Source organism: Dasypus novemcinctus, chromosome 15 (genome assembly GCF_030445035.2).
Source record: "Dasypus novemcinctus isolate mDasNov1 chromosome 15, mDasNov1.1.hap2, whole genome shotgun sequence".
In the NCBI taxonomy this organism is placed as follows: domain Eukaryota; kingdom Metazoa; phylum Chordata; class Mammalia; order Cingulata; family Dasypodidae; genus Dasypus; species Dasypus novemcinctus.
The window spans coordinates 91,780,552-91,794,948 of record NC_080687.1 but is presented as its reverse complement, the minus strand read 5'-3'; the positions used below and the strand labels follow the sequence as shown (position 1 = coordinate 91,794,948).

At 43.4% G+C, this 14,397-nt stretch overlaps 1 long non-coding RNA gene across 1 annotated transcript; it reads right to left on the bottom strand.

The window, feature by feature from the left end:
- Positions 1 to 1,200: 1,200 nt before the first annotated feature.
- LOC139436500 (uncharacterized) lies at positions 1,201 to 5,179 on the bottom strand. The gene is made up of 4 exons (XR_011645761.1): positions 5,134 to 5,179; positions 2,802 to 2,858; positions 2,574 to 2,717; positions 1,201 to 1,851 (listed from the first exon to the last, which is right to left on the bottom strand). It is a non-coding gene; the product is annotated as an uncharacterized lncRNA (long non-coding RNA).
- Positions 5,180 to 14,397: the final 9,218 nt, after the last annotated feature.

Genomic DNA, 14,397 nt, shown 5'->3' with positions numbered 1-14,397 from the left:
ACATTGTGGGTCCAGAGGGGCTAAAGTTGAAAGAAAAAAAATGAACATATTCATTAGTGAGGATTTAACTTGCAGTTGCATTGTGAACAAGAATCACTAGTTAATTTAAATAGTATTTTGTACCTTTAACAGTATTTAAATGTGTAAATATCTATTTAAGAGTTGACAGTCCATTGGCTTGGACAATAGAAGTATAAACTCCTCCCTGATTTATATTGGTGCTCACTGCCCTTTCCTGGTGTGGAACTGGAATATGTCAGGAGGTAGAGCCATCCACGATACTAACTCTGTCCCTGGCTGAGGCACTGACTTGGCATTTTGTTCGGCTCAAGAAATTCTATTCCTGATATATTAGCTCTTACTCTCTGAAACTCTTCTCCAGTTGTGGAAAATATTTGTGTCACTTTGTCTACAGGTATGTGATTTTAGAGATACAGCAGCTTTAATAATCTACATAAGCCAGTTGCATTTTAGGTATGCACAAAGTCCAATTTCTGCCAGTATCCCACCCCTTCTGTAAGAACATCATCTACCAGCAATACGGTCATTTCCATGAATTATTAACTAGAGGACTCTTAAAAATTCCCATTTCTGGGACTGTACAACATAATGAAACCTCATGTGAAATATGAATATGGGTAATATTGCATATATAACACTGTTTTTACAAAATGTAAACACACATAAAGTAGAAAGATGGAAACAATAACAGCTATGTATAGCAGGGGAAGTATGGAGAGATTGATAGCTGATGAGGCTTTTTCGGCATGTTTTTGTTTATCATTGTTATTGGAATAATGAATTGCTCTAATAATATTGACATGATGAATGCACAACCATGTAATTATACCAGATACCACTGATTGTACACTTTGGATGGATTTATGCTTTATTAATATGTGTCAATAAAATTGGTTTGTTAAAAAAAATCCCATTTCCCTCCAAGCCCCATGTTTATAAGTGCTTGATATTTTTTCTCTCAATAATTTTTCTAAAGGAGTTTTCAGTGTTTTTACCAAGTAAGTATTCTTCTAGGTGGCTTATAAATGTAAACAGAAATAAAAAGTATAAATGGTTATAAGCTTGTAAAACACCCCCAGTGATCTTTATCAGATTTTATTTTTATTTATTTATTTATTTATTTTAAAGATTTTTTTAAAAAATTTCTCCCCCTCCACCCCCCAGTTGTCTGCCCTGTGTCCATTCGCTGCATGCTCTTCTGTGACCACTTCCATCCTTATCAGCGGCATGGGAATCTGTGTTTCTTTTTGTTTCATCATCTTGCTGTGTCAGCTCTCCGTGTGTGCGGCACCATTCCTGGGCAGTCTGCACTTCCTTTCATGCTGGGCGGCTCTCCCTACGGGGTGCACTTCTTACGCGTGCAGCTCCCCTATGTGGGGGACACCCCTGCGTGGCACGGCACTCCTTGCGCGCATCAGCACTGCGCATGGGCCAGCTCCACACGGGTCAAGGAGGCCCGGGGTTTGAACCGCGGACCTCCCATGTGGTAGGCGGACACCCTATCCATTGGGCCAAGTTCGTTTCCCTTTATCAGATTTTAAATACTTTCTTAACATCTTACATCTGCTCCTCCGTGTGGTTATCTTGACCAGCAAGCATCCCCTCTGAACTGTTCCTTCAAAGGCATTATTGCAATAGAATACTCTCCCTCTCACATCACGCAGAAAGAGCCAAAGCCTTCTGCAACATTTGAAAGTGTATTCTTCCCAGCTGTGACTGTGGTACAGTCAAATGAACAATGGGTTTGCTGGCTGGGTTTATGCCCCAACTCTGCCCGGTCATTGCCTGTCATCATTAGCTTAAATTCTTGGAGCATCAGTTGTGTCATTCCTGTAACAGAGAAAACAATACTTTTCTCATTAATTAATTAATTAATTAATTTTGAGAAAAGTGCCCTGTGAAAACTCAATTTTGATGCATAGAAGACCTCATTGTAAATGCCTTGCCCTTGCATTTCCCCCCTAGCAAACTGGTTATGTTACCAGCCTCTGTTCTAACGATGTCCAAATGTTAATGGTGATTCATGAACCACCACAGGCTCAGCCCTGTCCAAAACCAGGCCAGAGAGACTCCATCTGGTAGAATATTGATTGTAGTTATTCCACACACCTTCTAGTGGACATGTGTTATCTCCACCAGCATCCACACTTCCATTTTCTGATAATAGCATGTAAATTTTCCATGAAGAACCATCTCTTTTCTACTTCTCAATCATATCATTTGATGCTGGTTGCCCAACGTGCTCTAAGCCCAACCAGATTACCACATTCCTCTGAATACAGTGATTCGTTCTGGAATGATTATAAGATCAAGCAGGCAAGGAAAACTCGATTCTGGGATTTACTGGGTAGGGACACTTCTTGCCACTGGAAGTGGAAGCAAGGAAGTGAGAAGGTAAGCCTGGAGGTCCTAGCAATCCTCCTGTCACCAGGCATGCCAAACCTACTTTACTGAAACCAACACAGAGGAGAGCAGGAGACAGAGAAGGGTGAATCTTCAATTACATCATTTGAGCACATGTATCCATCCATCCCTGAATTTAGTTTACTCACACTTCTCAGTTATGTAGTGCGTGGATTCCCTTTTGCACTTAGGACTTTGGAGTTCCGTTTCTGTCTCTTGCCCACTGAATCCACTTCCTACCATGAAGGTGGGCTCCAAAGAGTGCATGGCCAGGCAATGACTCCTGCTGGCACCTTTGGATAAAGAGCGTCCTAAATGTCAGTGACGTCGTGGTGTGGTGACCTCCCATCTCACCTTCCAGTGTGTGGCTCGCTTACCTGGCAGAGCACTGGGCCTGAAGCTTCAGGATGTAGTTTCTCTGTCAGTACAGCAGCCTACAAAACACCAGCCAACAGGTGAGTTTGTCCTCTTCTCAGGTTGCTAACAGCTTTTAACCCTAGCATGGGATAAGCTTCTAATAAATTCTCCTAGAATCTTTCCCAAAGCCTCAACTCCTCTCTGACTCATTCAAGATCCAGATTCCTTACAGCCTGCAGGAGACTAATTGTTGCCCGATGTGATGGTTTGATATTACTTATGAATTCCAAAAAGAGAGATAGATTGTGTTTGTAAACTGGTCTGTTCCTCTGGGTGTGACACCCTTTGAGTGTATTCGATTTGGAGGTTTCACTTTTACTTTATTAAATCAAGATTAGGACTTTGATTCAACCGCATCCTTAGGGTGTGCAGGGTTGAGTCCCTGCCCCCTTGGTGGGCTATATAAACAGACACTTGATCAAGAACACAGAAGCAGATACATGAGAAACAAGAGAAAGCTCCATAGACATGGAAAGAGGAACCTGCAGCCCTGGAGAGGGAGTTGAGCCATTCGCCTGATAGCATACAGCTGACCTTGTGAAGAGACCAGAGCAGCCGAGCCCGGAAAGAAAGAGTCCTGGGAAGAAAGAGCCTATACCAGCCTGCAGCTGAGATAGGAAGAAGTTGGACCACGGAGCCTTAAGAGGAAGAAGGAAGGTTGACCCCTCGCAGACATCACCCTCCCATCTTGCTTTAACATGTGGCAACAGACTGGTGAGAAAGTATCTCCTATGGTACCTTGAGTTTGGACTGTTTAGAGGCTTGTAACTGTAAGTTTCTACCCCAATTAAATACCCTTTATAAAAGTCAACCGATTTCTGGTACTTTGCATCAGCACCCCTTTTGGCCGACTAATACACCCAGTCCTGCGCCTTATTGGCTCCCTCAGTCTTTGGTGCCTGCCTGGACTGGAGCTGAACCTGCTCCATGCTCTGAATTACTTCTGAATATAACACTGATTTTGAACTCCTGACCACCGCTCTTGCACCCTCAACAGAACCAGCCTTTCCTTCTCAGTTAGATTTCCCTGGCTCCCACTTGGACAATTCTTATTTCCCTTTCCACCATTCTTTGGGAGTGATGAAAGCTTTTTTTTTTTCTTTCTTTGATTTAACCCTTTAAATGGCATATGGCAGTGTACAAAATCTGTCCTAGGAAGTAATTCTCTGAACGCACCCAATTGAAATATTTTTCATTGCTTTTCATTTCTTCACATATTAGGATTTTGCCACTAAAGAGATACATTTAGAGGCACCCGAGCCAAATCAGGACCTTGAATAATAAGTATCTGGACCCAGAGATCATGAGTCCATGGGATGGGTGCCAGTGCTTTGTAACACTGAGGTTCTCAGCTTCCCATAGAGCCAGTGCCTATTTCCAATTCCCAACTCTGAAATCAGAGCTCACCTTGGAGTTATCCAGCAAGACTAATGTGGCATCTCAACAATGAATTGACACAGTCCCACATAGAGCAGGGCAGTGGAGAACATGTGATTGAGGTAAGACCTGCCCAGGTTTCACTCAGCCTGGCCCTGAGAAAGCAGGAAACCTGGAAAATGCCCCCTGAAGACAGGAATGACGTAATGCTCCATCCTTGGAATTGCCTCTGAACTTGTCCTAGAGGAGGATTCTGGGTGTTGACCACAGACCTTCAATGGTTATGGGTAAAGCCCATTGTCTGAATCCCTTCTCCCACCCTCCGGTTGTCACCTGACGGGTTGAGTGCCGGGTTCCCTGCCTGCTGTGGGGAGCTGAAGACAGAGCTCCGGACCTATCTGCTTTACCCTCAAGACCCCCTGGGAAAGTGCATTGCCCAGACACTGAGCCAGCCCAGACTTTCTTCTCTCCTGGTGTCCTATGTTCATGACCAGCCTGTAGAGCTCTTGCTCTTCCAATGGCTGATGGAAATGGATCCAAGAGAGGAGTCCAGAATCTCCCAAAGGCAACCTGAATCAGGAGAGATTGATTCCCAAACCAGAAGTCCTATCACTCAGTGGAGGCCCTTTGCTCTCCTTAAGAACTGACCAACTGACAGAGGAACTGAGGAGCTGAGTTTAGAGGTAAAGCAAGATGGCCCAAAGGGAGTGGGGGTGAAGGGGGTGGGAGAAGGGGGCGAGTCCTAGCGATTGAGCTATAAACAGAAACATGGCTAGCGCTTTCCATATAAACAATTAATGTTAATATTGTCCTGGCATAGGAAATTAAGATTTAGGTCTATAAGAAATTTGTCTTGAGTTAAAAAACAAAACAAAACAAGACACCAAAAACCTAGAAACGAACTTCGGAACACACCTGTGTAAAGCTGGAGACAGCCTGTCCTTCTGTAAACTCACATGGTTTTGAGCATATGGTAAATGCTTGATGATGACGTTATGCTTGATAGATTAGTTATTATATAAAAGTTTGCGCGTGTTCTTTTCTTTTGTTTTCCTTTAGGGCCTCATGTTCAATTAACTCCAGTGTGAGACACTCAGAATCTTAATAGAAGAGATCCGTATGTAAACACGGATCAAGACTACCTTTTCTGAGAGTACAGTCACTGCACTATAGCTTCGCAAAGCTTTGTTTCTCTTGAGAGTCAGCTAAAGGCTTAACTTTTGCCATTTCATGTAATGAAATGAGGATTTTCTTTAAGGGTAAGTTCTCCATTTCAACAAGGCTGCTGACAAAGGTTATAAAGAATTTCAACAGTTTACAGTTTAAATTTAAGGTCCTGGAAAAAGTCCAAACAGAGAATGTTTTCCGATTATGGGAACATGGTGGTTTTATTTGATTGCTTTTTACAGTATCAGAAAAACCCAGAGGGCAAACAGGGGACATGGAATGGACCTGTTCTAAGTATTTCCTGTTACCCCGAAGGCGGTAGGTACCACAGGGATTTGCCCAGCTCAGTGTGTGGAGGTGGCTCAGCTCTGGCCGGTCTCACAGATTGTCACTCATTCCTCGTTCTTAAATTCGAAAAGACAAAAAAAAAAAAAAAACCCAAAAAACAATTATTGATAGATATACTGATCTCAGATATGAGGTCTATCTTAGTTAACTGCTATTTTCCAAGCGTTTTATTGCCAGTGAAAGATCACCCTGAACATGTTGACATAATTTCAGTGAAAAAGATGAGGTCAGTTACAGATATTTCCCCTGAATTTTGTGGGTGTTTTTATTTGCCGACATAGTTTTCACCCCCTGCTTTAGCTTTCTAAAACCACCTTAACAAAGTATACAAACTGGGTGCCTTCCAAACAAGAGGAATTTATTCTCTAGCAGATCTGGAGGCCACAAGGAGGAAATCAAGGTGTTGGCAGGCCGTATTTCCTCTGAAACCTGCAGCGGAGACTCTTTCCTTGCCTCGTCACCTTCTGGTGGCCCCAGGTGTTCCCTGGCTTGAGGAAGCACGACCGCGATCTCCTCCTCTGTCTTCACGGCACTGCCGTCCCTCAGTGTCTCTGTGTCCAGATTCCACTCTCCCTATGAAGATGCCAGTCGTACTGGATTCAGAGCTCACCCTAATCCAGTCTGAACTCACTGGCACTCATTGCATCTGGGAAGACCCTATTTCCAAATAAGTGCTCATTCTGAGCTTCCAGGGGGCCATGAATTTTTTAAGGACACTGCCCAGCCCCCTCCTCCTTTTTTGCTAGCCCTGCTCGTTCTTACCAAGGCTCCCTTCACAGCTCCAATCACTCCGGCATCCTTTGGGGATCACTAGAGAGCACGTCGTCATACAATTATGGTCTTGAATCATGTCTGTCTTGCTCAAAAGAATGCCACTTTCCTAAAGGCACGACCCATATCTGGCTCAACTCTGCCTTGACTGGGGCCAACGAGAACTTCAAACATAGGGTGTGCTGGGGAGGTGCTGGCTGCCTTGAATTTTCAAGCTGAACTGAGCTAGATCTTGTCATCATGGACTTAGAATTAAAACAAGACCCAGTTGAGGACTTTTCCCTTCCCAATCAGCTCGCACAACCCAAATCCCAGCCTCCTCTGGAAGAAGTCCCAGGACCTCCAGCCCCGTTAGCCTCACTGCTCTGTAGCTTCCTGAGCTGCCCAGTTCCATTTCCTCTGGGATTCTTTTCCGAGGCAAGCAGCAGCTGGTGACCCATGTCTTCCCAACTTTCCTCCACCTGTCCTGCCTGCTCAGCCTCTGCTGCCCTGGGCTCTGGGCCCAGCCTTTAAGAAGCTCGGGAGTTCTGAGACTTCACAGCATCTGTAAAAAATAGTAATCCTATAGCTACCTGTCACAGAGGAGCAGCTGTAGACCAGATAATGTGCTGAATGTTTTGAAAACCTATCTATTTACCTGGCCTCAAGCCCGAAAAATCATTCCCTTTGCCAATTCATTTGTTAAACAAATTTCTAAGTAACAGGACAATGAAGCTCAATGCTTTCATGGAGCCTAGATTCCCATGGAAGGAGAAAAGCAACAAACAAGTAAACAAGGCAATTTCAGGCAGTGATTGTTTTCGTTTCCTAGGCTGCTCAAGCAAATACCATGAATCGGGGCGGGTGAAACAATGGGAATTTATTTGCTCATGGTTTGAGGCTGGGAAAAAGTCCAAACCAAGGCATCATCAACGCAGTGCTTTCTTCTCCAAGACAGCGGCCTTCTGGAGCTGGTTGCTGGCAATCCATGGTCCTTAGTTTGTCACATGGCAGCATCTCTTGGTCTCTCCCTTCTCTTCCAGGTTCTGTTGATGCCCAGCTTTGGCTTCCCGGAGCTTCCTCTCCATGTGTCTGAATCTCACTCTGCTTATAAAGGACTCCAGTAATAGCATCAAGACCCATCCTGATCGAGGTGGGTCACACCTTAACTGAAGTCACCTCATCCAAAGGTCCCACTTACGATGGGTTCATGACTATAGGATGCATTTGATTTAATAGCATATCTTTTGGGTACCTACAGCTCCAAATCATGAGAGTGATGAACACAGTTGGTTCGTGATGTGGTGAGAACTGCTTTAGAAAAGCACAATCATGGAAAGCCTCTCCAAGGGGGTGACATTAGTGCTGAACCCAGATGATGTAAAGGAAATGGACAGAGCATCCATGCACAGGGACCAGCAAGAGCAAAGCCCGGAGGAAAGTGTGAGCTCATCAGATCATTAAGTCATCCATGGAGCTGTGTTCTCTCTGCTGGAATTCGAGCAGTGCCCTAATTCCTCTTCCACACTTGGCCCCAGGAAGGACTGCCTCTTTCTTGCTGCTAATTAGGTTTTCTGCTGAGTCCGTGCCCAATGCCCTCTTGGCTCACCTGAGACCATCCTTCATACCCATATGCATCTTCTGAATCCTTCGAAATATGGCCCCAATCCTGCTTCTGCTTGGCCCATCGTGGTGACTCCAGTGGATTCACATTGTATTTGTTTTATCCTGGGTCATTTTGCCATATCAAACAAGGATCACCACATCTGCCCTGGCACCTCCTGGAGTTTTTGAGGCTCAGACAAGGTAAATAATTCAACAGATTTCCCAAGCATCAACCTTGTGCCAGGACCTGGGCTAAGGCTTGGATCCAAAGCTGAACAAGGGTTGATCACTACTCTATGAAGTTTCTACATTAAGATAATTAGACTTGTGTTTATTTTTTTAATTTTTATAGGGGATTCCCATATGCCCTATCCCCTTCCCCTCCCACACTTTCCCATATCAACAATAACCTTCATTAGGGTGGTACGTTTGTTACAATTGATGAACACATATCAAAGCATTGCTACTGATGTGGACATTATAGTTTACACTCTATCCTGCACAATTTGTAGGTTATGACAAATTATATATAATAGCTTGAATCCATCATTGCAATGTCATGTAGGACAATTCCAATGCCCCCAAAATGCCCCCGTATTACACCTATTCTTTCCTCTTCCTCCCCTCAGAACTCTGGTGACCACTGCCTTTTATATCAATAATAAAGTTCTTCCATTGCCAGAATATCAATAAGTCTATAATAGAATAATGACTACTTTAGTCTATTGTTCTTTCTCCAATCTTGAGGATTTGGGGATGGTGATGCCCACTCTGTTTCTAATTGAGAGGGGCTTAGATCCTGTGGGGCAGCTGGATGGAATTGTATTGCTTGCAGTTGCAGACGTTCTCTGTTCCTTGGGATAGGTGTTGTCCATCATTATCTCCTTGTTAGTTGTCCTGGATGAGTTCAATGAACTGGAGAGTAGGTGCTGCAACTCTGCTGCGATTCAGGCCGCAACTGGTACATGCACAGACCAAATATTTAAGTCCCTGGGACATATATTTAACAAGTATAGTGCTAACTATAGGTTCAAATAAAAAGGGCAGAAAAGCCACGTGTAGGGAAACTATAAAAGAGTCTAAGTCTGGGGAAGTGGATAGGGCATCTGTCTACCACATGGGAGGTCCACGGTTCAAACCCCGGGCCTCCTTGACCTGTGCGGAGCTGGCCCATGCTCAGTGCTGATGCGTACAAGGAGCACCCTGCCATGCAGGGATGTCCCCTGCGTAGGGAGCCCCACGCACAAGGAGTGCACCCCATAAGGAGAGCCGCCCAGTGCAAAAGAAAGTGCAGCCTGCCGCACACACAGAGAGTTGATGCAGCAAGATGACACAACCACAGATTCCCGTGCCAGTGACAACAGAAGCAGACAAAGAAGAACATGCAACAAATGGACCCAGACAACAGACAACTGCGGCCAGGGGCAGGGGAATAAATAAAATAAATCTTTAAAATAAATAAATAAATAAAAGAGTCTAAGTCTGTTACACTGTCAGCATAAATTCCAGAGTAAGGCCCACTGCCAGGCTGCTGAATTCCTGAGCTTGTCTGTCCTGCTTATAATGTGTGGATGTCTCTAGTGCTGTGGCATAGATTTGCATTTTAGAAAGCTTTTTCCATCAACAGTGTGGAGAGTTGGCTGAAGGGAAACCAGTATGATGTAATGATATAGGTATATATGTGCATGAATGTGTTTATGCATAGGTATGTATAAATACATGTAGATTCCATGTGTGCACATTAGATAGATGCTGTTTCTGCAGGTCCATTTCCTAGTCTTCCTGAAAAGAACATCCCACACCCAAATGGGTGGGATTGATCCCACTTTTAGGTCCAAGTGTGGACATGTGATAGGTCCTTACCAATCAGCACCAACTAATCCTGAGACTTTTGCTAGAAAGAAGGGGGAAGGTGATTCTCTTTTCTTTGGGGCTGTTGGGAGGCTAGGATGTAAGACTGACATTCTGGAGCATCTTGCCACCATGAAGAGAGAGCCTTTGTGAGAATGGAGCTCCAGCACAGAAAAAAGCAGTCCCAAGAGACAGAGGGGAGTGCCATGATGAGCTCTTGGATCTAGTTGGGCACCCTTAGACTTCTCAATTATAAGAGCCCCAAAATTCCCTTTTCTGTTGAAGCCAGTTTGAGTGGGGTTTTCTGTTACTTGCAATCCAAAGATCCTTAAATAATGTAGACAAGGAGACTGGAGACATTTAAATTACTTGTCTAAGATCCCACAGCTAGTAAGTAGTAATGTTTACTTTAACTCCAGACAACTGTATCTCAAGGAGTCTCTGCTCTAGATAGCAATTTAGAGGTGGGTGGGAATGGAGAGGAGTGGATGGACTTGAGAGATATTTAGGAAGTCGAAGTTATACAAATTGGAGACACATGGAAGCAAACAGAGACTTAAGTGACTAGGAGATGGTCGTGACATTCATGAATAAAGAAGGAATACATGGGGAAACGGACTTGGCCGTTAGGGTGTCCGTCTACCATATGGGAGGTCCGCAGTTCAAACCCCAGGCCTCCTTGACCCGTGTGGAGCTGGCCCATGCACAGTGCTGATGCGCGCAAGGAGTGCCCTGCCACTCAGGGGTGTCCCCTGTGTAGGGGAGCCCCACGCGCAAGGAGTGCACCCGTAAGGAGAGCCGCCCAGCGTGAAAGAAAGTGCAGCCTGCCCAGGAATGGCGCCGCCCACACTTCCCATGCTGCTGACGACAACAGAAGCGGACAAAGAAACAAGACGCAGCAAATAGACACAGAGAACAGACGACCGGGGGAGAGGGGGAATTAAATAAATAAATAAATCTTAAAAAAAAAAAAGAAGAAGAAGAAGGAATACATGTAGGGTAGAATAGGTCTGGAGGTGATGGATTCTGTTCTGGATGTTTTGAGTACGAGGTTCTTTGGTGCTGCAAATAGAGATGCTGAGATTGCAGGTGAGCCATTCATTCCTTCTTTTAACATATATTTATTGGAGGGCTGCTGTGTGCAAGACCCAGGACTAGGTCATGGAGATCTACAGAAATGTTCTGGCCTCATGGAGCTCCATTTAAGCCTGGGTCATCAGTGTATGTGATCTTTGAGGCCTGCTGGGTGAATGAAGGCACCTGGCTTTTGTAAGTAGGGCAAAAATAAATAAGGCTTAACTTCTGATATATCTCAGTTTCCTCAGCTGTAATTACCTCACAGGGGCGCTGGAAGGGTTAAGCAAATTAATTCATGTAAACCACTTAGCATCATGCCTGGTACATAATGAGCCTGATACATGCATTAGTGTGATGAGGATGAGGATGCTGATGACGGTGACAATGAAGAAGGTACATAGAGCCAAGAAACGGGGGCTGGAAGTCCCAGAAGAAGTTAAGGTTAATGCACAACCTGGAGGTAAGATTGCACATATCACAAAGAGAATGATTCCAGACATTGGGGAAGATGTCAGAGAGGATGCACAATTGTACTTTTAGTACTTAGCACTGGGATATTTGACAGAGTAAAGGGAAGTCTTAAGAATAGAAAACTTACTTGGCTTTCATGTACTCCAGTCCCTATTAAGTTAAATTTTAGTGGATGTGTCACCCGGCCAGGTGCCAAGGGTGAAGTACAAACAAACATGGCTCTTTTCCTCTGTGAAGGACACATCCTCCTTGTCACCAGGGTTAGCTCCAACTAACTTCTTGACTCCACTGACATCTTGTTCTTTGCACTTGTGGCGTTTTCCTCCCTGACAGGCCAGCATTACCTAAAAATGGAACTCAGCCATTTTCCTTGATCCAATGCACGCTCACACACAGTATCAGTGCAAGGCTGTGCAAGTTGGCTTCATGGAAAGCGTAGTGATGCGGGAAGAATCTACATCAGCCATCTTTTTCTCTGCCCTCCCAGAATCCCCTCAATACCTACCATTTTTCTTATGCCAAGCAATGCAGCCCTTTTGAGCCTCTCCACAAAGCACCACCAAGGATTTAACAGAAATGTAAGTTTCAGTGATAAGAGTCTAAAGAAGTTTTTAGACAAGGGCCATCTTATCTAGTCCCTACTTCAGGAGAAAGAGGTGGTTTCCCTCAGGTATAGATAGGCTACAGGTATGAATATAAAAATATTTACACACAAACTTAAACATACAAACATTATTAGTTTAAAAATGGTATTAAGTGGGAGGCAGATGTAGTTCAAGCCTTTGGGCACCTGCCTACCACATGGGAAGTCCTGGGTTCAGTTCCCAGTACCTTCTAGAGAAGACAAGCAAGATGGTGAGTTGACGCAAGGGTCTGGTGTGGCAAGCTGATGCAACAAGATGACGATGCAACAAGGAAACACAATGAGAAACACAAGTGGGGAACGAGGTGGCTCAAGTGATTGGGCACCTCCTTCTCAAATGGGAGGTCCTGGGTTCAGTTACCAGTACCTCCCAAAATGAAAAAAAAAAAAATGAAGATGAGCTGACAGCAAGCCCAAAACAATGGTCAGGGGGAAAATAAATAAAATAAATGTTTTTAAAAAATGATATTAAGCTTTGCATACTATAAATGGCCTGAATTATAAAAAATTAGAAATAGATTTTAAACAGTTCCAAGGTCAATAAATTTGATCTAGAACATGGTTTTTAGTCACTATATACCATTACATCTTTTCAGTATATCATAATTTTCTTAAGTAGTTTCTGACATTTAGGTTGTTTCATTTCCAGTGCTTAACTATTATAAACAACTCAATGAATAATGTCCTTTTACATACATATTGCTGTATCCCTGGCAGATATCTAGAATGGTATGTTACTAAATGCTCAATAAAATATTTGTTGATCAAATGCATGAATAAGTCAACTAATCTCCATCCCAAGCACTAGTGTTCCCTTTCACATTTGATATTACTCAAATTCAAAATTAAGAAAACAAAACTACAGTTACCACAGAACTGTGTAAACTGTGAATATGGTTCTGATTTACACAAGTTTCAGTTAACACAATACTCTGCAAAGCAAGGAATGCTTTTACTGTTTCCTTGATATAAAAGTGAGGCACGTTTACTGTATAGAATTTAGAAAATACAAATGAAGAAAAGCCAGAAAGATAACATCACTTGCAACTCTGACACTACACATAGTTAATCACTTCAACATTTTGAAACATACTTTTCAGTCTTTTTTTCTAGGCAAATAAATGCTTTTTATTGATTTCTACAAAAAAAGGTGGGGAGGGAAAAGACTGTACATGCTGTATTGTCATCTGCTCTTTTCATTTAATAGATAAATTGTGAAAACATCCTCATGTAATTAAATCTTCTTTTATATGATGTTTATCAGGTTCCTGGGATTACATTGTATAATGAGCTATAGTATTTTTAGCAAATCTTTCATTGTTGGTCAAGTATGTTGTTTCTAATTTTTCCTACTATAAACAATGTAAAAAATTCTGTTGTGGGAAACTGGCTTACCTCTTCCTTATTGTAAATGTTACATGTGTTCTATTGCAGATGTTGCAGTTGTTCCCTATTAGAGATGATGTTGCAGTTCTAATAACAAACAGCTGCTTGGTAGTTTCCAATAAATACGAGGTAGAAACTAGGGTCGAGGCTCTCAGTTCCAGAAGCTGGGAGTCCCTTGGGTCCATCTTTATCTCCCATCTTGTGTCTTTCTCGCTGCCCTTTATTTCTTTAAGTTCTGCATTGCCTTCCCTTCGTGCAAACCCACTGTGAGCTGACTGCAGCAACTGGCGCCCATCATGGGGCTTGAAAGGAAGAAGGCTTGCAGCAACTGGAGTCCGAAAAGGGACCCTAAGGGAAGAAGGATCGCCTCGAGTGAAATTAAAGGGGTTGTAATGTTGTAGAATTTGAGAGAGGTTGAATTATTTGGGTATAGAGAGGCCAGGACTCAGGAATGATTTTGAGAAGGAAAAATGGTTTATTGACGGCCGGCCGGACTCGGGAGCTTTCTGTTTCAATCCCGAGCCCCGAACAAGACTTTCGAGTTTCTTTTATACAGAGAGGAAAGGTTAAATGGTCCCTTTGTTTCAGTTCTCAATAGGCTTGAATTAGCATATATATCTTCCACATCTTGGGTAAGCTTTTAGCATGGACTTCATACATTCTAGATAAGCTTTTAGCATATTTTGTTTGCATTTCCTCTGAATACTTAAAGTTTATAGACCTTGCATTGTTAAACTGTTTCCTGGGACTGGAGTCGTTGCCATGGCCACCAAGTGCAGGACTGCAGCCTCTTACCTGTCTCACACCTACAAGTCAGATAGCTTAGGTCATCTCTGAAGAGACAAACAGCCTCCCACCCATAGTCCACATCAGTAACAACA